This window comes from Corvus brachyrhynchos, unplaced genomic scaffold (genome assembly GCF_000691975.1).
Source record: "Corvus brachyrhynchos isolate BGI_N302 unplaced genomic scaffold, ASM69197v1 scaffold279, whole genome shotgun sequence".
NCBI lineage: Eukaryota > Metazoa > Chordata > Aves > Passeriformes > Corvidae > Corvus > Corvus brachyrhynchos.
In genome coordinates, this window is record NW_008246060.1 from 7,097,997 (window position 1) to 7,122,348 (window position 24,352).

Here is a 24,352-nt window from a genome sequence, read left to right on the forward strand (position 1 = left end):
GATAGAGGTTTTATAATTGTTAGGTTTAAAGGGGAATTTGTTCCATTTTAAAATACTGCTGTATTTTACAATACTGCTCCCACCAGGAGCACAAGAAGAGTCCTCATTCTCACATGGGCATCTTGTTCTTCGTGCTCACTTGCTTGTTTCCCTGAAGAAAAATTATCATCTTTAATTTGTCCATAAGGACCTAAAATTAATCTTAATACCTTAGGTGGAAAGCTGCTCAATGAGCGTCTCCCCCTGCTCCTATTTTGAGTGTTAGGTTTGAAATCAGGCAAATATTAAAAATTGTGTCCCCTTTTCTTGTTATTGGCAATAGATTTTCATAACCAAAAGCTCATCTAGGCTTCCTTTGACCTAAAAGTCATAGATTAAACAACTAATAGGAAAATCAGTTTAGATGCACTGCATCTACCTTGCTAATTGACAAAGACCTGGATTAGAGACTGAGAATGCAATGGTCAAATCCCTTGTTATCCTCTCAGAGCATTTGGCTTTAAAACCAGATTACCTGATGTGTATCTAAAGAAACAACATTGATACAAATCTGTCTATTATAAGGATTATTATGTTTCCTTGGGAGATTCAGGTGGGGCTGTTAAGGAAATCGAGTTGGAAGCATTAAGACAGTATGATTTTGGAATTAGTAACTGAAATTAAATAATAGCAATTTATACAGAAGAATTATTTAATTTTACAAACATAACAAAAATAGTAGAAAATCTCCTTAGGCAAAGGGAGAACTTATTTGACTGCAGAAAAAAGGACAGAACAGACTGTACAAGTTCCCCAGAAAAGCTCTGCTGCCAAGGAAAAGCTGCAAACTGTTTCTGACACCTCCTAACACTTCCCTCATACCTCTACTTTTTACAACAAATGATTTTTCCAATCTCTAGAGACATGCCATTGAATAAAGACAGGGTCAAGCCTGTATGGCAATCTTACGCTCCCAACCTAGAAACCTGATGTGTGATTCTTTTACAATTTCAGAAGGCAGAAACAGTTCTGCTACACATTTATGGAAAGTGGAACCTTTCATTGTTTTTAGGGGAATGCCACAGCATGCACTGGCCATGAGTGCTGAGAACTTCTTGTGAACACACCTGCACAAAGAGACTAGTATTGTTTAGGAGAGAGATTAAACACTGTGCATGGCCTGAAAGCCAGCTAGTGTTATTTTAACCTCTTCATGAAGACAAAAGTTTTTTGCAACTACTGACAAGAAAGTTTCTTTATTCTCAAGCTTCAACCTAATGGAATTTCGATAAATGGATAAACTTGTTCTCTGCTCTAATGTGAATCCCTCCTGCTCACTCCTCCATTTCTATTTTTTTTGGTGTTAATGAAGACCGAGCAATTGATCCTACAATCGGAGAGAGGTTTTGCAGGAGTATTTTCACGAGTATTGACATTTTGTATGAACACTTCCTAGCTGTGTCAATTTTTAAGATAAAATCTGAGAGATAAAGCTCAAAAAAGGAGGTAAATACCTACCTACAAAATATATTCATGTCCAGCCTCCCAATATTCTGACTAAATTGATATGCAATTTCCACCTCTGTTTCTTTTTGCTTTTTAAAGAAAAGCACGAAGTTCATCCTTTACTAAAGTTCAATATATCCATGTGTTAACAAAGGTAGTTCCCAATGGACCTGAGATTTTATTAGCAGCTGTTTAAATACTTACTCGACCAACTGCATACATTTAACTTACTGAAGTGTTCTGTAACTGTAGATTGGATTTTTGTCTCTCAGTCACTCTATTAATTGCAGAAAATCACTGCAGTTATGAAGATTAATGGAAAAAGGGGCTTAGAAACTTCTTGGCATCAGATGTATATGGCTGTGTATCACTGGCACATCAAGCCTTAGAAATTAGTTGACAAGGTTAGATAATAAAAGTTACCATGCATAGGACACAAGAGGGTTGCTTGAGAAGGGTAGCAAAATCACATATTTGCCAGTAACATGTACAAAATTACCTTCTAAACCACAGTTGTTAATACCATTCCAGAGAGGAGATGGAATACTTCTCAACAGGTATGAAAAACTGGAGAAAAAAACTCACATCTGAAACATGAAAGCTATCTTCATACACAGAAATACAGCAAAATGCAATTACTAACTTTGTGTTCTATGGTTTTTGTGGTACATTGCTGGTATTTTTCCAGGTAGAAATATTAAAAGCTAAAGATACAAAACTAACAGGACACTGAATGTAAACAGGAAAGGAGATAATTCTCATTATTTTAGCTTCATTTTTTAAAAAGGCTCTTTTTCTATAATTAACATTATATTCCTTTTAAATATCAATTCCAACCTAAACCCAAGCCATATTTTAAATACACAAGAATACATTGTTGTGAATATTGATAGCAAATTGATAAAAGATACTGAAGGAGTAATCATAAAATCAGTAACATAAAAAGAAAACTCACTTCAGGGTTTGCAAATTACTCCATAAAATTTCTACTTTGTTTCTCCAATTATTTATCTGTTCTTTTTTTTTCCCATACATAACATGCTGGGGAAAGGGGTACCTTGTTTTGTCCTAGCAAGGAAGATGGGAAGAATTTAGCACTATAAACTACATGCTAGGATTATCACATAGTGTTAATTTGGCAAAATCAGCTCACAGTAAAATCACATAAGATTTATTCTGCTATGCAAAGATACAATTTTCAAAAATGCGTACATGAAGTTCCCTCAAGGACTTTTTTACTCTCAGAAGAAAGAGGTCACATGATCCCATTATAGGAACAACCTTTATAGGTAGAGTTCCAGGATATGAAGTCACATGCATCTTTGTCATTTTGTTTTGAGCTTTGTAATAAAGTCAGGAAGAGACACACTGAACCCTCCAGTGAGTTTATGACTGATTTGTTTCATTTGGACAGATTTGTGTCTCAGGAAAGAAATTATGCTAACTCGTCAGTTGGATAGAATTGCTGCAAAAATCAGATAAATGGAAATAACTTGCATTTATTTTCATTCTGGTTTCATTCAAATCTGAAATTCAGTGAAAAAATTCATATGGATGTCGTGCTTTATAATACATAAATAAGCATACAGTACAGAACTAGGAGCCCTGTTAATGACCCACAAAGCCCTATTTACCTAAACGATTTCACTTAGACCCCTTGTCCTGCTAATGAGCCAGTCCTTCGGAGGTCCTGCACCCGTATCACAAATGTTTTCTCACTGGTTTAACATGAGCAGAGAACTATTGATTCCATCACTCCATTGAGCTGCTGTCACTGAACTGAACCACCTGTGCTAGGGGCTCCATTCCGTGCACACTGCAGCAGCTGCAGCTATGTGTGACAGCCTCTGATGGTAGAACTGGTCCTACACGCATCAGCTGTTTTCCCCCCTGATTTTAGTGTAGAAGCTGGATAAGGACCCCAAGTCCTTCCAGCCAACCACAAGCACCACAATTTCTCCCCACTTAACTTTCCAGTCAGCTGGGACCTCCCCAGTTAATCAGGACTGTCAGTAAATTTGAAAACTTTTGTCTTAATTTTTTTATGCCTCTGTGGGTATCTTGAAAACAGAATTTATGGGATGAGCAAATATTCTACAATGGTGTTTTAATTTACGACACGTGCAGAAATCCTGCTCAGTTTCAGATCTCTGTAGTTGTGATTCAGACATTAAATTACTTCCAGTCAAAACCAAACACTGGGTACTTAGAGAAGCCTTTCAATATAAGCTAAGTGACTAAAACATTTCAAACTGTGTGCTGACCATCTGGAAGCACAGGCAAAAGCAATTCAAACTTTATTGAATACTGTCCTAAAAATAGGGTTTGAAGTTAACTAAAGGTATCAGTGGGTAGGATTTTCAAGGTCCCTTACTTTCACACTCAAACTGAAAAGCAATCAGATTTTACTGTAGTAAGTGTACTTTATCAACAGAAATAGTCAACTTGTTCAAACAGATATGAAAGACCATCATAAACTGATAGTTTATGGCAACAATCAAGGCTAAACACTTGTAAAACTGTGGCCTACAATAAAATTCTCTGTGTTACTCGATTTCCCTCTGTAGTGCTTTTTGGGCAGCATCATCCTGACACCTGTTCAGGGCATTTTTTTAAATGCTGACCAGACCCACAAACTTCAAAACAAAACGAGGACATCCAATGCAAATTCTAAAGCCAGCTGTCAAAAAGCTTTGCAAAATGATAAGCTATGAAGATAGTTTCTTTATTCTGGGAGCAGATAGTGCCAGACAAGAGCAGATCAGTTTATTACACAGAATCGGTGCTGTTTTGCCTATTCTATACAGCCAGTACTATTCTTGAAAACATCTATGAGAGTTTTACTGATATCTGTTGCATTCTCTTTTGTCCTGCAATGAAGATCTGTGTGCAGGTCATGTTTTACTGCTTCAGGGATATCTGTTTTCTTATTGATTGAAAACTAAAATGGTAATTTATACTTCCATACGGGACCACTGCAATATTTTATTTCATTGATTTTGTGGCAGTTCTTTGCATGCACTTAACAGCTTATGTGAAACCCTGACAGCAAGGTCATTTCAAACAAGCCATTCCCAATTCTGCTCCCTTCAGCTCCCCACAACACCAAATCATTAGCTTCTAATTAAATTTTGTACATTTGGGGTTTTTATAATCTTTAAAGGTTCTTAAATATCAAGTCAAAATTTCTCTTTGTCCTCTGGTGTGTGCCCTGCTTCCCTCATGTACCCAAGCCCAGCAAAGCTATTCTTTAAAGGATTTCCCTATTGATTGAGTGATATTTTTTCCCTTCTAAGCTTTTAGCTGCTGTTAACCTTGTATGTCAGACCAACAATTCGTTACAATTAGGCTGACAAACTTTCAGCTTTTAACTTCAGTCTCAGAGCTCATTTATTTGGTCTAATGTAACCTTAATTACCTGAGTTGCTAATTCTCTTAAAAAAATCCAAAATCCAATCCTGAAATATTGTACCTGCAATGAAAAATCTTACAAAAGTACACTTCGATAGCCTGATAATTGACAAGGCTTGATTCTTCTGAGCACGCATTGATTTTGGACTCAAAGGACCAAGACTAAATTATTATTTTTTCAATAGCACAGAGGGTGCTTGCAGGCTTGGACAAAACCACCTAGGAAAATAAAAACATGAGTATAAATAGCAGATGTGGAGTGAGCACACGGAATTGTCTGCAGGGGTTTCACCTAAACTGATCATTTCAAAAGGGGCTACTTTGAGCCCCACGTTTTCAGAAAGCAGCTCTGTGACACATAAATGCACATGCACACAGACATTGCACTTTGCCAGCAATCTTTCACAATATCTGCTTTAGCATTTTTCCTATTGTTAAGAAAAAGTAAAATATTAAAACATTTGCCATACGCAAATGAAAAAACTGAACCACGGGAAAGCCTAATCTCTTTCTTCATGTTAAGACATTCAGTAATTACTGAAATTATGTTGTCACTTCACTATAGCATTTGGAGTCTGAAATTTAGGAATTACTTTTCACACAACGAACTCTGGAGAGAGAAATTGTGATAAAAAAGAATAATTGGATCACTTTTGGATGGCTATAGAACTATTGGATGAAATTTTCTCCAACATATGAGATCTTGCTGCTGTTCCTCATATGTAATTCAGAAAAGGGAAATGCTTTTACATGCAATATATTTTAACACATTGTTTTTCATTGGCCATTTATTGGTTATCATTTACTGTTTCTTTATGCTATCTACAGAAACACTAAACCAGCAAAAACTTATTGCTAGGTATTTCATCCAAGTTCTGCACCTCAAAATATGGCAGCCAATCACTGAAAGCTTGTAAGTACCATAAAATTTAACACCCGACCAAGAAAAATGCCCTCCTTGATTCTTTCTATTATGTCTTTGTCACAGTTTGTCCATTCCTGGACTTTTAAAAACTTTAACAGGTATCATTTATCCTCTCGGGTCATTAATACTGTGAAGCCCACCCCAGAGAAATTTTTCTGGTGGTTTCAGAAGATCAGGGGACATAATATAGACAAATGTGCTGAATGACTGTTTTGGATCCCCATTCCTGAAGATAAACTTACTTTCCTTATCTGTTTTGAAACCTGAACTGAGGTTATAGGATTGCTGCTCAGGTGGTATTTGCTATTTTAACAGCGGTAATTACTATGTTTATTCGGGAGGGCATATCGGTAAAGAGATGGTATCCTGAGACTTCATTAATGGGAGTCTAAACAGACAAGAGTCCAAAGAACACCCTCAAAATGCACTTTCCACTGGACAGCCCTTTGCAGCTCTCCAGGAGTGTCTGTCCTGGACACAGCAAGTTCCTCTCTAGTCAATGACTGAAAATAAAAATGCCATTTGCTTTTGCATTAACAATTGCTCTTGTTCATGAGGTGGATTTGAATTTTCCATAAAATATGTCAGTCAGATGCTCTCTCCATTGACTTCCAAGAAAGCCAATATCATAGTAGAAGACTAATATATTTAACTATATTTTAAATAATTAATATATTTAATGTGTTTGCATAACAGCATGTACAGTTTTTTGTTCTATATATATTCTGCACTTCATGCTTTCAGTCATTGGCTTTAGACAATATTTATGGCTCATAGTTCTAATTGTTACTTTAAATAAATGTTCTATTGCTGAAATAACTTCTAAACTAAAGACTTTGCACACTGATGTGAAATTGTGCAGTTTTGTAAAAATTAAGGGCAGTACTTTGAAATTCCTTTGCAGATACAAATCTAGATTGAAACATAGAATCATAGGCAATATCTTAAATTAAAAAGGGAAGAGAAATAGGTGAGGAGATAAGTTTACTAATTCATCATCATTTATCAAGGGGAATATAAAGAGCCATTATCTTGGTTTAATTACTATAAAATCCAAAAAGCCCATTTGCAAGTAATGAATAGTTGCAATAATAATTAGTACGTGTTGACAGCAGCAGAAAACGAGTATTTCATAAATATTGGTTTGTACTGTTTTATGTACTGTTTTATAATAGGCACCAATGCTCAGTAGTTACTGTTGGAACTGTTCATGGCTGCAGAATTCCACCCTCATTACTGCATCACAATACCATGTGTAAGATAAAATATTCCATGCAGAGAAATTGGGAATGTGGAATCCTGGCACTTGAACTGAAGCAAGTACTCATGCTTCTGGTATAGCAAATCCAAGTGGGACTAAATGGAATATAAATGTGAGGATGTTCTCAGCACTACTGACCCAGGACTAACCAGCACTGGCGTGCAATACATTCGCTGCTCAACAAAACCATTCTAAATGGACTGATCTCATTTGTAACGAAAAAGCCTGACAAAAACCCTCTTGAGCTTAAAAGAGGCCATAAGTAAGCCATTTCCCTGCTTTCATTTGTTTGTTCTTAAGACCAGATCCTGAAACAGACAAGTGCAAAAGCAGAAAATTGTTTTGGTGTTTGTTTATATGCATAAAGGATGCTTTTTTTGCTTGATCATATCTAAGACAACGAAATGGCAATCACAAAGGATTCAGTTCCAGCAGGAGGCAAAAGAAGATAATATCTGTAACAGAAATATCTATAAAATCTAAAGTCAAGAGACAATGCAGTCTCCAGTCATGAAGATTTACATCTGACCTTGCTGGTTTGACATATTGGTTTATAAGACACGGAAAAGGAAACTAACAGATAAACGGGAGCAGGCTACAAGAACAACTCCCAAAATATTAGTGTCTAAGATAAGATTGTAGGCAAAATTGCAGAGTGATACATTTACATAGAGAATTTATTCCATTAAAAGCTACTTCTCATTATTTATTTAGCTATTGCTGTAATTAGATAGTATTAAGACACTGATCAGGCTCAGATTAATGTAACATCAGAGGAAGCTGCAATCATTGCAGCAACCTGCAGTGCAGCATGTGCATTCCACCTCATGTGACAACAGAGACCAGACAGCTCCCCCAGCAGACCTGCCGAGGCCTTGGTCCTTAATAATCAACAGCCAGTTCATCACAAGGCAAAGACCTATCTGATAATGATTTATCAGGTCAAACTACAGATAATTAGCTTGGCTATCAAAAAATATATTGGATGACTCCTCCTAATTTTGTCCATCGGACAAAATTGAAATGCATTTCAATCATCAATTTTCAACACAATTGTGTTGATTAACAAGCCCATTTTACAAACTCACTGGAGATGTGTGTTTGAGAGGTAATAATACAAAATGTTCTATTTCATAACGAAGGTGTTATAGCATAAAGGTATTCTAAGCACACAGAGAAGTCAAGGATAGGTTGAAGTACATGGAAATCTCTGACTGTGACACTGTTTTCTTGATCTACAAATTCCCTGAGATCAAGATGTCCCCATGCCAAGTGCAAACTTCTACCAGAAGGGGTTCAAAGTCTCAGACTTACTGCAGTCTAAATACCAAGACAGCTAAAAAGGCAAAACAACTGTTCCAAATAAGCTTTGACTCTCTATTCAAAAAGAGGACAGACAAAAAGTATAAATGTCATCTGGTCAATAATCAGTAGAGGCTAAAAGTTGTTGCCTATTTTAGGAGCAGATGACTCTGAAAAATTTAGGATTAAGTCACTGTTAAAAAGAAGGAAGCAAAACAATGAGATTTAATGCATACCACAGGTTCTTCTAACAGATATCCCAGGAATGCTCCTCTGGATTTTGACAGCTCCAGAGTTCTCCAGCACAATTAAACAGAGCCCAATGTCAGCCCCAGAATCTCTTTGTAAGAAAATGGACATACTTTCATTTTTACACTTGTACACCTTTAAAACAAGAATAACAATCAAGTACCTAATTATTATAAAGGATAACACAGTTTCTATTATCTACATACAAACTGCCTAATCATTTTAGGATTCATAATTGTAAATTTTTCATATGACTATTAGACCTCCCTGTTATTCCAGCTGAGTATAAATTGAAAGGAGAACAGAACTTGCATCCAGGCTTTTTAGGTTATACTAAAGATATTTATTGACACTATTGTTTAACAGAAACATAATGAAAACTAACATCTATGCTGTAAGGATGATGCTGAAGAAAAATATCTCAATCTCCTTATTCACCACAAAACACTAATAAAGCATTAAAGAGACTTGCAAAAGCTGGCACGTGTCAGTAGTTAATAGGAAAAATACAATGGTAAATTATAAGCTTCTGACTGAGGACTCACTCAAGTCAGGTTTTTAACAGTTTTATAGATTGTAAAATACTTAGTCTATAAAGGCCACATTTTACATTTCATTTACAAAGGGGAAAAAACTTTACATTTGTTTTCCACATATTACTTGCCTGTTATCAGAAATGTCAACAGATTAGGCTAGTGAAAACAACTGATAGGTACTCCATCTTGCTGGTTTTTCCTATAGAGGAATAGCTGAATTTCAAGGGAAGCATCACTGGAAAAGCTTATCTGGAATTTTGCCCACTTACAGACACTAAGCCTTCTTCCTGGCTACTCTGCAAACATTTTCATGTAGCAAAAAGCTGAGATTGTAGTTTTTCTTTTCTACTACATAATTATGTAACTCTGATCCTTTTGTGAACCATGATTCATTAAGCATGAATCCATGTTTTCTTCCAAATGATGTAAGCTTGTTCTGTCATGTAATGCTGCAGTTCTCTCTACACCTAAAAAATTGTGTCCCAGAATTACCATGATAATTCTTTTCAGGTTACACCACCTAATCCCTAAGCAAAAATAAATTATAGCAGTAACAGGAGAAAATTTAAGAGAAGAACCCTTTATCATCCCCACTTGATCACAGTCAATTTTATCCGTTCTTACTTTCCCCTGTAATGCTTTTGAACTATTGGGGCCTTTCAGTAACTACACACAGAGGAACAAATTTGCAATGCATTTGTAATTATAGGAAGGGGTCAAAAAGTGTTTGCAGAAAAAAGCAAACAAAAAAAGATGCTTAGAAAAAAACCCACAAACAATTCCTTTAAAGCCTCCAGAAGAAAATGCTCAGTTATTGGCTTTGCAATTGTATTTTCAGAGAGCTTAACCATTTTTGATATGCAGGACAAAGATCAGCAGCTAATCTCCAACATAATTTCATAATTACGGTGCTCAGCAAATGATTAAGCACTATAACCCCTACCTAGGAATTTATGTCAGATTGGGATTATTTTTAATGTCAGCTTTCTCATGCTTGGACAGCCTGTTAGCCCAACAGGAATGATCACAGATGACTGGGGGAACACAGCTTTTGTGCCAGTCAGAGCTTCGAGCTCACACAGTAAAAGCCCTTTGTTTGACAGAGGGGCAGGAATGACAATCTTGATTAATATTCTCTGCTGGAGAAAATACTTTTGCCCAACAAGGACTTCTGCCAAGAGAGGAGCAGAACACTCTTCCCTGCTATGCAGCATGAACTCAGGATGAGAAGTATTTGGGGGTGAAGGTGAAACTACAATGTCTGGGTTACAGTGACCATTTTCCCAATAAGACCCTGGGGACACTACGGCTCTAAGGAGACACTGCCAGGATGTAGTTCAGAAAGGGATTTAACTGAACAAATCATTAAAAGATTAAGAGCAACTCTGTTTATGCTGTGGTGAGCCTCAGATTACTGCTAGACATCTATGACAAAATGCCAGACAAGCAAGCCAAAATGAACATTCAAACTGAATGAATGCACTTGGGACGACCGAGACAGACCTGTGATCTGTGTGGTTTCATCAAATGTGTGGTGTGATTACCGATTATTGAAAATAACTGTGGGAAAACAAAATCCAGAACAGAGAAACTTTGAAAACCATGAAAAAATTACCAGATGCAGCTACAGACACAGTCTTCCTTTTATCTAGCCCAACAAACCCCACCATTTGAGATAATTCTGCAACAATATTAAAAAAAAAAAAAAATTGCTTCCAGTTCTGTCAATATGCAGCATCTTGTTTTCTGATTTATGTTTACATCATGAGAAAAATCAAACTGCACAAAGCAAGCAAGTCACTCCGGACAAGAGCACAATCATCTTGATGCCCAAAATTCAGCATATAATAAGATTTACTAGAAATTTCATCCCGGCAAATATTATAGTTATCCATCATGCATAATGAATTAACTTTGTACTTTATTTAAAATTCATACAGTCTATTTTTTGCTAACATGTTGCATATATTGCCACTATCTCATCCATTTTCTTCTATTAGGAAATATTCTACTGTGCACTACTTGCAAAAATGAGGTAGATATAAAAATCTTTATAGTGAGTGCAGTGTACCAAACACTTCCACTGCTGTAAATTATTATTATTCAAACACAGAATGTTCAGGGATTTACATGAGTGAGCATTTTAAAACCACTGCTACGAGAAGTTGATAATTCTTTCCCAAAGAGAGCATCTTTGCTTCTTGCTTTGGGATGTTTTTAGCTGTATATACAAAAAACCCCACACAAAATTCTAGTTGTTGCTGCTGTTTCCTTCCTGAATTTCAGGAAATGAAAGTTTTTTGAAAGAAATTTGTTTTGCTAAGTTAGAGATTCCTGGTTCCAAGACAATTTTAAAATGTACAGAGGTAAACCTTCAGCCCCACTCCTAAAAAAAATTAATAAACCCTGTAGTATTTATCTACAGAAACCCACAGACAAACATCTCTTTCCCAAAAGGAATGATCAAAATGGCCAAAGCAACAGAGAAAAGCAAAACTACTACAGTCCTTTCAGTCAACATCTTGTATAACTGGAACCAATACCGCAACATGGAAACAATGCTCTGCTTTTTGAGTCCATTTTGGCAAAGCCTTTCTGTATCACACAAGATCAGTATCTCCCATAGCCACTGCCAGAGCAGCTACAACACCAAGTTCTGCTGCTGCTCCCTAATAGGAACTGATTTAGTGCATAGAGCTGATAGCTTTTGTAACATGCTGAATGCTTTACAAAACAAAAGGACCATTGTTCTAAATAAGGCAAAAAAATTATGTAGACCCTGTACAATGCAGCAACATAAAGTCCCAATGCTTTCTGCACTGTTTTTGAGTTAGCAAGTCACATGGACACAGCAGCAATTTAGCATGAAAGTAGCACCACATATTATGAACGTTCCCTTCCATGTAATTTTCCTCAGTCCACTAAGACTATGATGGTGCTTGAATACAAAAATCTTTATATTTAGACAGCTAGTCATATTTAATTGTTGCTGGTTTATCAATTATGATTTTATTTTCCCATGTTCTGTCTATACTAACTTAGCAAAGTTCTCATTCTCCATCTTTCCCTCTGGAGTCCTCAAAGACCATCAGCACACAGTCATTCTGCTGCCTTAACCATACCCCTCAACCAGCAAACAAAACCCTATACTGGTATGTTACCCACCTTCTCCTTATGAATTTGTCAAGATGATGTTTGAAATAAGCTTTTCCTATTGAAGGGAATGGGTGGTTAAAGTCTGTTTCAGGCTTTTGCTAGTATTTCCCTAATAAGGTTAACAAAAACCCTCAATTTTTAGGACTTGGTCATCCTCATAAACTCTACTGAGAGCTCCAGTCACAGTGAGAAATCTAAGCAGCAACTGGAAAACTCCTCCAGAAGGCAGTCCACACTAGGAATGCCCCAGCCAGGACAGCCATCTTACGTGGACTTTACACTGCCCTCCTTCCAGCTGCTGATGGGAGTGGATCCTGAAAGTCAGAACCTCACTATCACCTGATCAGCTTTAGAGGGGACCTAAAGACAGAAGAGAAATGAAAAGAAAGGGACACAAAGAGGAAGGGCGGAAGTAAAGGCGAGTCTGACTCAAGTGCAGCACCCATGCAAAGTTCCATTCTGAAACAGCAAGGAGTCTGCCAGAGCGATCCCATCAACTTCAGCCCCCTGTCACTGTAGATATTTTATTTATTATTCTAGTTTCTACTTTTAGAATTAGCAAAACAAAAAAACAAAAAAGGAGGGCAGGGAGAAACAACCCACATATTTCTGTGTGAAATGAGGCCGAAGGAATGTGGCCTGTCTGTGGGGATCTTCCTGAGAACAGCAAGATCAAATTGAGGCTTTATTTCATTCTAAATGTTTTTCCCCCCCTGTCCTCTGTAAACTTTTAATATAAGCTAGCAAACAAAAAAGTATTATTTTCTGGGGTTTTTTTTTTTTTTTTGTAAGATGCTTTTAAAAAATAAAATAAAACTGCCTCATGAAGTCAGGATAAGGCCTCATAAGACAGGAAAGGTTCAGAAAAAATGCGTGCTGCAAAGATTATATACATTCACCAAAAGCCCAAGTACTGCTCTTTTCTAAAAAATATGCAGCACCTGATGCAAAATTTATAACTTATATAGCTTTACAGCAGATGCTTCCCTTACAGAAGCAATTCCAGAGACAACCTCTGGCTTTGCATTCCCCTGTCATATCTCCTTTGAATGTAATTAATTAACAAGATATCATTGGGATATTGTAGCTATCTTAAGCTCCTGGAGTTTGACCTCAGACTTGTGTGCTTATCCAAGTAAGAGTGCAGCTATTACTCTAAGCTTCTGACAGTGGCTCTTCAACCGCGTAATTCTTGTGAAAACTGCAGTTTTCTACCTAACAAAGTGGCTGATGAGGCACAAACACAGCCTAAAAGGTGTTTCATTATAAGCTTCTGGCCTTATCTCTGAAAAGACTTTATCTAAACCTGCTTCTTATTATACTGTTGGCAGGTTGCCTGAAGAGTTCACCCCTCTGCAATGGAATAACTTCAAGGAATATGTTTAAAATTCAAACACTCCATTTGCTCCTAAACACTACATTAATGGGTACAGGATAAGAACCAGAATATATATCTATTCAGTACAACTCATACAAAACAGTTTATCTGCCTGTCTAATCTCAGATGCCCCAGTTTCCATAACATTACAGGATCCACACATTTTTTCCTCACTTCCCCTCTTCCTATTTGAGATAGCAGGAAGGGCTTTCTTAGCAGTAAAGGATAGAGGAAACAGGTGGTTGGGTTCGTTTGTTCTTCTCATTGAGATGAATCTAGAGTGCTGGAGGATTAAAGTTCTGATATTTAGCATTTGATATAGTCGGCATATATTTCTATTTAAAGGACTCAATTGTCCAGAGCTTATTTCTTCTAGAGAGTTTTTTTTTCCAGCAGATCTTCTGGGAGAATGTCTGCAGATAGGATTAGATTGGAAATGCTATTGCTTTCAGTGTACTTAAGACACTGGCAGGGATGAGAATTTAAATGAGAGATTTCAGATGTCTGCATTATGCACTTCACAAAGTCTTTCTTGCCTAAGGGAGGTAAGAACAACAACAAACCTAACCCATTTCCAAGTTAATTTAAAAGCAGAGTTTGATGGCAGAATATTTGCATGTGTTAGCTTCAAGACAGATGCAATATATGGCATCAGTATTTGCACACATACATTTTAAGGAATGGTTTCTTTTTCTACCAGTGCTTTGTGTGTACTAGGAAAGGCATACAAACTTTTTCCCACTGGGGTCTTGGAAAATAAGGGGGGAAAAGAAACCCTAATTCTTATAACTTGACAGAACATTCCTTTGCAGTAAAAGGACTCGATCAATTTGTGTTTTTCCAATTTTCAGGATATACCTCCTCATCTTATATTTAGTTTCAGACACCATGTACTGAGTAACAGCTTTCTGTGTGTCACACAACTTTATTTTCCTTTATAATTAGGAATCAGGAGGCAGTTTAGAGGCAGTTTATTCTATTTACAGATCAACTTTCTTAATAGAAGTTTGTATTTTGTATAGAATGGATTTGACTCATCTCTACAAGCAGCAATGTGCTATAAAACCAGGATGCCTTGCTAAACTATGGTGGCAAGATATGGCTGCAGAAACACGTGTAGGCACAAGAAAAGGTGGTGATAAAACTGAAAAGCTCCACCAGCTTTAAGTATTCCTGATATTGAGACAAATTCCCAAATATATTCCCAAATAAATGCTTCTGCAGTGCTGCTTCCTAATACCCCACTTAAGCTGCTGAGCTGGCAACTACATTTCTCACTTCTCCCCACTAAATTCAAGGTTATAGCCCAACTCTTGATTTAACCAGCTGAAGGGATCTTGCCAAATCCAAAGGGAGCTGAATTTGGCCTCTTTCTCCTTCAGAACTCCAGAAAGAGATGACAGTTTACTTAAAGCTTCTAGAAATATTTTTGTTTCACTCACATTACTGGTTGTTCTAAAAAAGGATATATATCTCTTACATCTGGGAAGTAACTCTGTACATACATAAATGAAAGAATTAACAATGCTTCATTTGATGCTATTATCTCTGAACTACAGATGTGTGGCTTTAAAAAATAAAGAACCACATTGGCATGAGAATGTGTGAAGCCTGTAACTGTGTTTTCCTATACTTCACCTTAACTGAAAATGAATTTACATTAGTCTTTAGTATTCTGGGAAAGAGAAATTAATTCCATGTTTTTTCAGTACTGCATGTTGACACAGGTTTAAAACACTGTCTTAAGCTTTAACATTAACTTTGGATGCACACCTACACAATGTCTTCTTTATTTCCTCTTTTTCCTCAAGCTCTTTCAAAAATATCAATTTGAATAAGCTTTCAAACAAGACAAAATGGACTAAGAACTATATTTTGCTTTTATGGGTATTTGTTTAAATTGAATGAATCATAGGCAAATTGTTAAATTGGAGTGTAATTTTATTATCTGGGCATGCATTTTATCTGGACAGTATTAGACTTTTACTTTATTGTTCCCACTGGAAAAATGCATCTTCACCATAACCTTAAGCAGGTGTGTAAATTTCATGACTTCAAAAGGCAGAAATGGAGCCAGGAACTCACACTGGTTAGTAATAAATTAATTTTTTGAAAGGAAAAGCATTAGAAAATGTAGCTTAAGGTACTCAGCAGAAAGCAAACAAAATCTGAAATACGTGAATACAGGCTATCATTAAATACAAAGCTTTGTTTCATTCTGTATTTTTTTTACTGTTAAATTAATTTACCCTCCCCCAAACAATAAGACTAACACAAAACTGTTTTCAGAAGATGTTTTGGAGGGATAAATGGATAATAGATGTTTTGCCAGTGACCTCTGGTGCTCAGAGCTGCTTGAAGGAATGATACCATGTGAACAGCAACAACCATAACAAACAGGTTTATCACAGTACCCAAAAACTCAAGCATCTGCTGAAGGGTGAACTTCTGTAAACACATCAAGGGAAATACCTGTCATAGCATTTGAAATGCAAATTATTACACTGCTGCATTAAAACACTTAGTTTTGCAGATATTTGAAAGTAACTGGATTTCACAAGACTCTTAAATTGGCATATGCATTCTGCAAGCTGAAAGTATTTTCTACCACAGAAGTTACAGGAAAAGCTGCCTGCAATAATCTAGGGGAAAATGTGTAAATAAAAAGCACTGTAAAATGGAGTGTTGATACTGTCAAAATTAATCAATAATTAAAGTACTTTGACAAGAACATTTCTCAAGAGCCTCTATCTTCTGAATGTTAAATTATGAAAGCATGAATCAGATGTTCTTGTGTTTCATGTGAATATCATATAATATGTTCCTGCACTACTGCATCTGGGGAGGATGCTAAAAGACTCAATTTACATTTAAAAAACTGTTTGTTATTTATTGAATTCTTATACCATAATATCAGATTTGAAGAGGCTTAATTTCAGAGGACTGTTAGCAAAAGAATGGGGATAACTGAAAAAGTACTGATTTTATATAGGTGAAATTTGGTATTGGGACCAATTAATTTAGTTTTTATTCTGATCAACTGCATCCAATTAAAAGAACTAAAGGCTTATATGTTGAGTGCAAAAAATTTCAGACCAAATGATAAGAATTATGTAAGATTGGATAATATGAAAAGACACGAATACCAAGGTAACAAGTAAGAGTCTTACAGGTATCTTGGACTTTACAACATTTCACCTTGAGGTTTATAAACCATTTTTCTTCACAGTTGATATCTGAAAAGGTTTAAAACAAGAAACCAGGTATGTGACAGCAAAGCCATCCAACATCTTCCCATTATTTCAAGGGGCAGGAGACGGAAAGAAAACGCACAGAAATGCTTTGGGTTTGGGGACTGTTTTCTGGTTTGGTATTTGGGGATTTGCTGTTTGTTTGTTTTAGGAAGGAAAAAAATACCTAAAATTATACAAGAAAAGCATGATGGTTTCCAATAAAAAAAGAGAGAAGCAGTCACATTGTAGATTATATTAATATTACTTAAGGCAATAAAGGTTTTAATTTATTGTTTACTAGTGCTACCTTGAGTAAATGAACATGGGCAAGCTGATGCTACCCTGGGGATGTGCACTCCCTGTAATGAACTTCTTGGCCGGAATTCCAGGTTCCTGACTTCTTACAGGTTGAGTTTTGAAAAGGATCATACAGTCACAATACTTGAGGCACACCAGCCATTCCATCTGAGCTACAGAAGCAATCACGGTGCTGAAAGCAACCCCAACCTGTGATAGCAGTGCTGAATACACGGGGGGTGGAGTAAAAATACAATCTATATTAAAGTTACTAAAGAGCTGCTTAACAACAGCTTATAGATACCTAACTTTGTATTTCAACTTCAGGTTTTCCAAAGTAAACACGAAAGTAAAGGCGGAGGCATTCCAGAAAATGGTGTGTGCAACCAAGCAAATGTAATCTAGACATGTGCTACAAGCAATGCTCATAAGACAATAATTTCCACAACAGGAGCTCTGCTGATTGCCCTTGACATGGAAAATATCCTAAATTCCAAGCACAGCCTTCTTTCTCCAAGTTTGTAGCTGTATGTTACATTGTCATCTTAATACAGTGGATTAATTCGATGAAACTACTCTTGGAATATTGTGATGTCAGTGAAATTTTTTTATGTATTCAATGCTATTCAACAGTGAATAACTTCCTGGGCTTGCTTTATTTACATGTTGGAAGTGTTCTGGAAAAGTGTCAGCAAAATACAAGATGGGGGAACGCACAAAATGGAGTAGCTGGTATTTTAAAACACCTAGGTCAGACTGCCAAAGCCTAGAAAACAAGCCATGTAACTAAATCAGGGGAATTATATTCTTAGCTTTTTAGATTTTTAACTTATGGTTAAGTGCACATATCATATGCCACACTCAGAACTGTTCTAAAGTCCCATCTGTTTGATCCTTTTCTCCTGCTTTTGCTGACAGCAAGGGCTATGCCTGGATTACAGCTACTATTATGCAGAAGACTGACAATAAAACCTGACAGTATATAAACATTTATCCAAACTGGATTTTCATTAAATGGGGATTCGATCCTTCTGGTCTCATGACAGATTTTAAACAAAGCTGAGAAATGCTGGTATAATTTTTTAATCAACTGAATGTAAAAATGGAAAATTTATGCATAAAAATGAGCAAGATCACCAAGCTCAAAATTCACCAGAACAGCATGAATGCATCAAAACCACATTGTCCAATGAAATCTGAAAGCTCTGGGGTTGTAACCACAGTAGCACACTTCGGATGCCGACGTATAACCTGCTGTAGTTTGGTCAACTGGAAATGATGTTTTGTTTACTGTACATTTGTGAGTCTATTCTTTTGCTCTCCATTGTTAGAAAACTTATTCAGGCTTTCTGTTGCTTGCTTCATGAAGGAGACATGAAGGACAGGAAGACAGGATGAAAGGAATATCTCATCCAACATACTCAAATCTATCAAGAGTATATCCGAGTTCATTGCCCATGCCAACACTTCCTGTGCATACACAATAGCCTTAATGGCTTCTTTCAGAGGAGAAATTTAAAAGCACAATCCTCTTCTCCCCTCAAAAGTTTTAGCCACTTATTCATCCAGTGTTTTCCAGTTTTAAATGGGTTATCTAAAGAAAACACAGGGACTAAAAAGGAAAAAAATATAATGTAGAATGAGTCACAAAAAAAGCCCAAAAAACCACAACCCCACAAGCCAAACTCTAACAAAAACCAGAATGACTTGAGAGGGGGTCTTTTAAATAAAATTGTACTAAGAAAACCTGAACAGGTCTTTTTAAAGCCTGGGTTACGTAATACCCCGTTAAACGCTGATGTGTCAGTGTTGACTTTGTACTTGATCTGTTTTGTGTAAATTACACATTAAGGCACCCTCGCCGTTCAGCTTAAATTCTCAAGGTGGCAACACTGAAAAAATTTAAGCATATGGAGAAGCTAAATATGAAGTTTCCCTACTGATGACCTACCCACCCTATCCTTAAAACAAGCTCATGTTAAACCATTCACAAAAATAAACACTGAAGTCACAGCTTTAAAATAGCACAAAACATCCAGTGTGTCTTGTGTGTTACCTAACCATGCCGGAGAGCTCTTGCCAGTTTACATCCCAGGCAATTTTTCAGCAAGAGACAGTGAGTAAAATGTAGAAGTTTGAATAAAAATTGAATTATAGAATTTGAATTAAATTTAGGAAAAAAAAATTAAATTTTTTTTAAAAAGTTAAAAATCCTGTGACTTCAGGACACCTCCTCTGTAGTGAACAGGAATGAAAGATGCATGATCGGGGCTCCTTCTGACCTCCTCATTTCCTGCGTTCCCAGTGGTCTCCTGCAATACAGCCTCTCCCTTACCCTTGGCCAAGGGTGCACCTTAGTCCCACTCTCCACAGTTACGGATTCAAAGAAAACAGGGAAGGAATCCCACAAACCAGGAACGAGTCAGAGCCAGTGCTCTACAACATCCTGGTGCCAATGTCAGCACTGACAGCTGGAGGCAGAAGATGGACATGTGTCAACTTTCCAACAACAGCACGATGGATTTTATTAGCTCAGAAAGGTGCCTGAGCTGCCAGTTAAGCTAGCTGGCATTGCCAGGATGGTCATGAGGATACAGAAGAGGTAAGGGGTGTAACTCAAATATTTATTAATTGCTATCAAATCTCTTTTTTTTTTCCTTTATAACTAGCATATTTATCCTTAGACACGTACACACAACAAGAACAACTGCACAACTCCCTAAGAATGTAATCTACTAATACCCTTCAAACCTGACCAAGTGGGATAGAAGTTTTTTGCTCCATCAAGGTCCTCTATCTGCAGCTGTTCCACATGGCAAATTCCCATTTCAGTAAATTGGTGCTCTGCTCCCAGAACAGATGCAAAATCACTCTCACAATGAGAATATACAATGGAGCCTGATTCTAAGAACAAAGTACCATTTTAAGTCTTCATAATTCTGTATTCAAATGACTCTTTTTGACCGCAATGGGAATTCCATAACCCCAGTAAAAAATTATTTTTTTGCTAGTTAGAGGACAAGTAAGGTACATCAATATTGTATTTTTCTGTATGTGTACGTTCTGGCTGTTATTCCTGAGCACTGTTATAGGCTACAGACAGAAAAACACCTGCATCCCACTCGTTACAGCACTGACCCTGACGAAGACACATTCAGTCTGTGACCAAGGTAGAGATACAGCATTTAAGGGTCAAATTTAAAGGTTTCTCTCCATTATTGACAAACATACCAGTATAGAAGTGATTCTGCACTGGTTGCTGCTTTCAATGTCGAAGGTCCTTACAAAACTAAACAAAGTGTTACAACTAATCACACGTTTAATTTTAAAATGTGTCCTGTTTTGCTATATGAACATTGTTGCCAGGTCTTTTGATGTTGCACCATTCAAAGTACCCACCATAAAACAGATGTTTAATTCCCAGAGAACGTGCCAGAGCCCAGGACTTGTACAAGTAACAAAAAGCCTCATACACACAGGAGCTAACAGCCTCACAGAGATACGGGTGCTTCCCTATGGAATGGTAATTACAAGGAAGGTGATGGAAGAATTCCACTCTGCTGGAAAGAATGCACAGTCAACATTCTGTTGAATTAACAGGGAAAAGCTTGGATGGAAAAGCTTCTAACTATTAGTCAGACTGCACTATCAGAATCACAGGAAATAAATGAGAATTTGGCAAAGGCAGACAATAGGAAGGATCCCGAAAGTCAAACAAACAAAAAGAATACAGCTCTTATATCTCCTGCAAATTTTTTAAAATGTAATCCATAGTTTACAAAACCAATCTGTTCAAAGAAATTAGCCACTTTATTTACCAGCCAAATTAAAAATTCTCATATATATCCATTTTTCTCTGCTATTTCGAATAATTTTTGTTCAGTTTGAATATTCTGACACACAGAACACACTTAGATATTTGAGTGATATAACTCCCTTAACAGCTCATGACATTTCTAAGAAAGACTGAAAACCTCATCTGCTTTGAGAAAAAAAAAATACTTGTGAAGTATAATGATGGAAGTAGAAAAAGACATCAATTTTCCACAATAAATGACTCATAATATTTAATTTAAGCATGCCATACAAAAACATAAAATAAAGAAGGGAAATGAATGATCACTGAACCATACACAACTGAATGGGAAAAATCACCAGTATTGTATAAAACAGTGAAAATCTTGGAAACATTCTTCTGATGATAAGCAGAATTTCATCAATCTTTAATAAATTTCCATTTTCAAGCCAGGCACATGTGATTTTGTGACTTTTTTTTTTTCTACTTTTAGTGGGATTTAGCAGCTCAAGTCCCAAATCCTTCAGGAAATCTTCTGTCCTCGACACTTTTTATTATTTATGTTTGAGTTATCCATACATTTAGATGTTCAGATTAAAACTTAGGCATATGAGTGTCTTAGATACACCTTCTGTAGTCCATATACAGTATCTTAGGAGAAAATTAGATCACAAGTAGTCCAAAATGAAAACCTGTACTGCTGTTTAAAAGATTGCTTAAATAATTGGGAGTCTGGTGGGTGTGTTAAAATTCTCATCTTTAGGAAGATATTGCAGTATTCCTTCTGCATATTGCTCGTTTTTACTACCACTAAAGCTTAATAATAATAATAAAGTAGTAATAATAGTAATAATGAGTAATCTGGTTTTCTTTTCTGGTATTCTTTTCAATACATTCCAGATGGCCTTGCATAATAGCAGAAGTTCAGGAGTATAAAAAGGTACAACAGCTATATAACAGGTTCAGATGGGTATTACAGTCCATTTTATGTTTCAGTAATTAAACTTAAACCTAAACCAACTAGCCCTTCCTATCTCAATTAACAGTACATACAACTATTGTCAAATACTCTGCTTGGAGTACCCAAAATAAAGGAATGCTTCTGGTGTGTAGGGGAATATAGGACTCTTACATGTAAAAAACCCAACAAAATGAAACATTAATCCTCACATGTTTGTATAATTAGAAAATAGAATATTGAAGATTTTTCTTACCTATGAAAAGATCAAAATGTTGCTTCTCGTATTTTCATATTTCTATCTGTTATTATTACAGACTAGTAAGAAACCCACCAGCTGTGAGGGATGCAGTCGGATTGGAGAAGAAATTCCATTGCTTTCCAACATTCTACTCCTGAATGTTTATTTTTTCTTCCCTAATGCTTCCTCCCTCAGACAGAGGACTTTTTTGGAATTTCTTGGCAAATGACTTACCGGCAGTGTTTGTGAGATCCCGTTAAGGTTTCGATCACAAAGCATTCCCCTTCATTGAGACAATATGCAAGGTCCTTGTCTTTGCATGGCTTAAAGTGCTCAGATCGCTCCGTGGAATACGTCGTGGTGTCTGTGGAGGAAACAAGGAAAGGGAAGAAATGCTGTAAGGATAAATATTGGATATTCTTACAGTACATGTTAAATAAACGTGATCATACTGGTCTCAGTAACATCAAACACAGACTGAAAGAAATGGAAAGCACAGGGCATGCAAACTTCTGTGCGACCACAGTATTATTTGCAATCAGGTTTCTTAAAAGGCTTGCAAAAAATACCTGCAGAAAAACAAATTAGCCTGCAGCAAAGTTGTGGTATAATCTCAACTACTTCCAATTTCCAAAATTTCCCTTCTAAAATGAAAAGAAACCTACTTTGTATCCTGTAACAAGAACAATATTCTCATATCAACACTCCAAAATATGGTTTGAAATAAGACAGGAAATTTTTCCATTAAAAAAACAAGCAAAAGTAGATAATATAGTATCAACCCAAAAAACCCAAATAAAGCCTGCTACGATAAGAGGGAAAAAAAGCCAAATAGCCAATATCAATACTAATTTGATTCACCAGTCACAAAAACCAGCCTAAAACTTAAACACAAGCAATGTACCAGAGAGTGTGTCATTTCACATATATCATCTGTAGGTGTCTATAGGTCCCCCAAAACACAGTTAAAGGCTTGGTTACAGGAAGAACTGTTGGCTGCACCTTTGGAATATTTAGTTAGATAATTAGATTTGGAATAGGCTGACAGTATGTCAGGGTGAGCTATCATTCCTGTCTTCTAATAAATCTCTTTAACCTTTCCAATCCAGTTGGATTAATCAACAATAAAGTGAAATTTTCAGAGGAAGATGCCTGACTGACACATATTTTAATTTTCTTCACTAAGACAAGGTTTTTGTCTAATGAAGTGTGATTTTCAAAGTAGATTATGATTTCCACAGAGCCATGGTTCAGTCTTCATATTCAATCTTAATTCAAAAGGTTTAAATTCCTAACCACTTTGCAGGATCTGATATATATTGAAATAGTAAGAGAACATTTCATTGTATACCATACAGCCTGTCACAAAATGTTAAGCTGCCTGCTGTCAAAGGAAGGAAGCAGTGTTCAATAGACATAGAACCTTGCAAACTCAAAGTTATACAAACACTTTAACTTGCTTTTTGCTCATAACAAGGTAAATATCCACCAATTTTCAGCACCAGAGTTGAAAACCAAAACACTGAACTGCAAGACACCCATAACTACAGTTCTGCAAGAAAATTCAGATAATTCCAAAAATCTTTCAAAGTAACTTTTTTTTGTTCTCAGTATATTTTTAATAAAACACCACTACAAGTTTTCCTTATATAAAGACTAAATGACAAAAGATTAATAAAATAGATTTGAAAATAATAAGAAAATCCATGCCCTATTCTTTGTATGCAACACTTTTTTGTTTTTCCTCTCCAGAGAGAAAATATTGTAGTTCAGTGTTTTTAGCAGAGACAAAAAAAATCCTGGGAATAAACTCTTAACAGTCTTTCCTCAAATGTTTTCACAGATTCAGAACAAAAGGCCGTGCCATTGTCCCCCATAGCAGCACTTACAAAAAATTTGCAGGCTAGAAACTATGTTTTTAATGATTGCAAGCAAACCTTGAACTGAAATCTATCAAGCTGAATTTTGGAGACAATACAAGATGTTTATAGATGCAAACAGTAACTAGCAGCTCACTGTTGACATTTCAAGAATGATCAGCTTTTATGTAAAAAAAATATCTTCACATAGAAAAAAGGTAGCTCAGTTACTTTTTAAGGTCAGTTTTACCCAGTAGAACTTAAG

General features: G+C 36.3%; 1 protein-coding gene across 1 annotated transcript in view; it reads right to left on the reverse strand.

Moving 5' to 3' along the window:
- NRG3 (neuregulin 3) overlaps positions 1 to 22,506 on the reverse strand; it is a 207,672-nt gene extending 185,166 nt beyond the window's left edge. The window contains exon 1 of the mRNA XM_017746441.1: positions 22,463 to 22,506. The gene's annotated coding sequence lies outside the window, so the exon portion shown is untranslated. The remainder of the gene's footprint in view (positions 1 to 22,462) is intronic.
- Between the last annotated feature and the right edge of the window lie 1,846 nt (positions 22,507 to 24,352).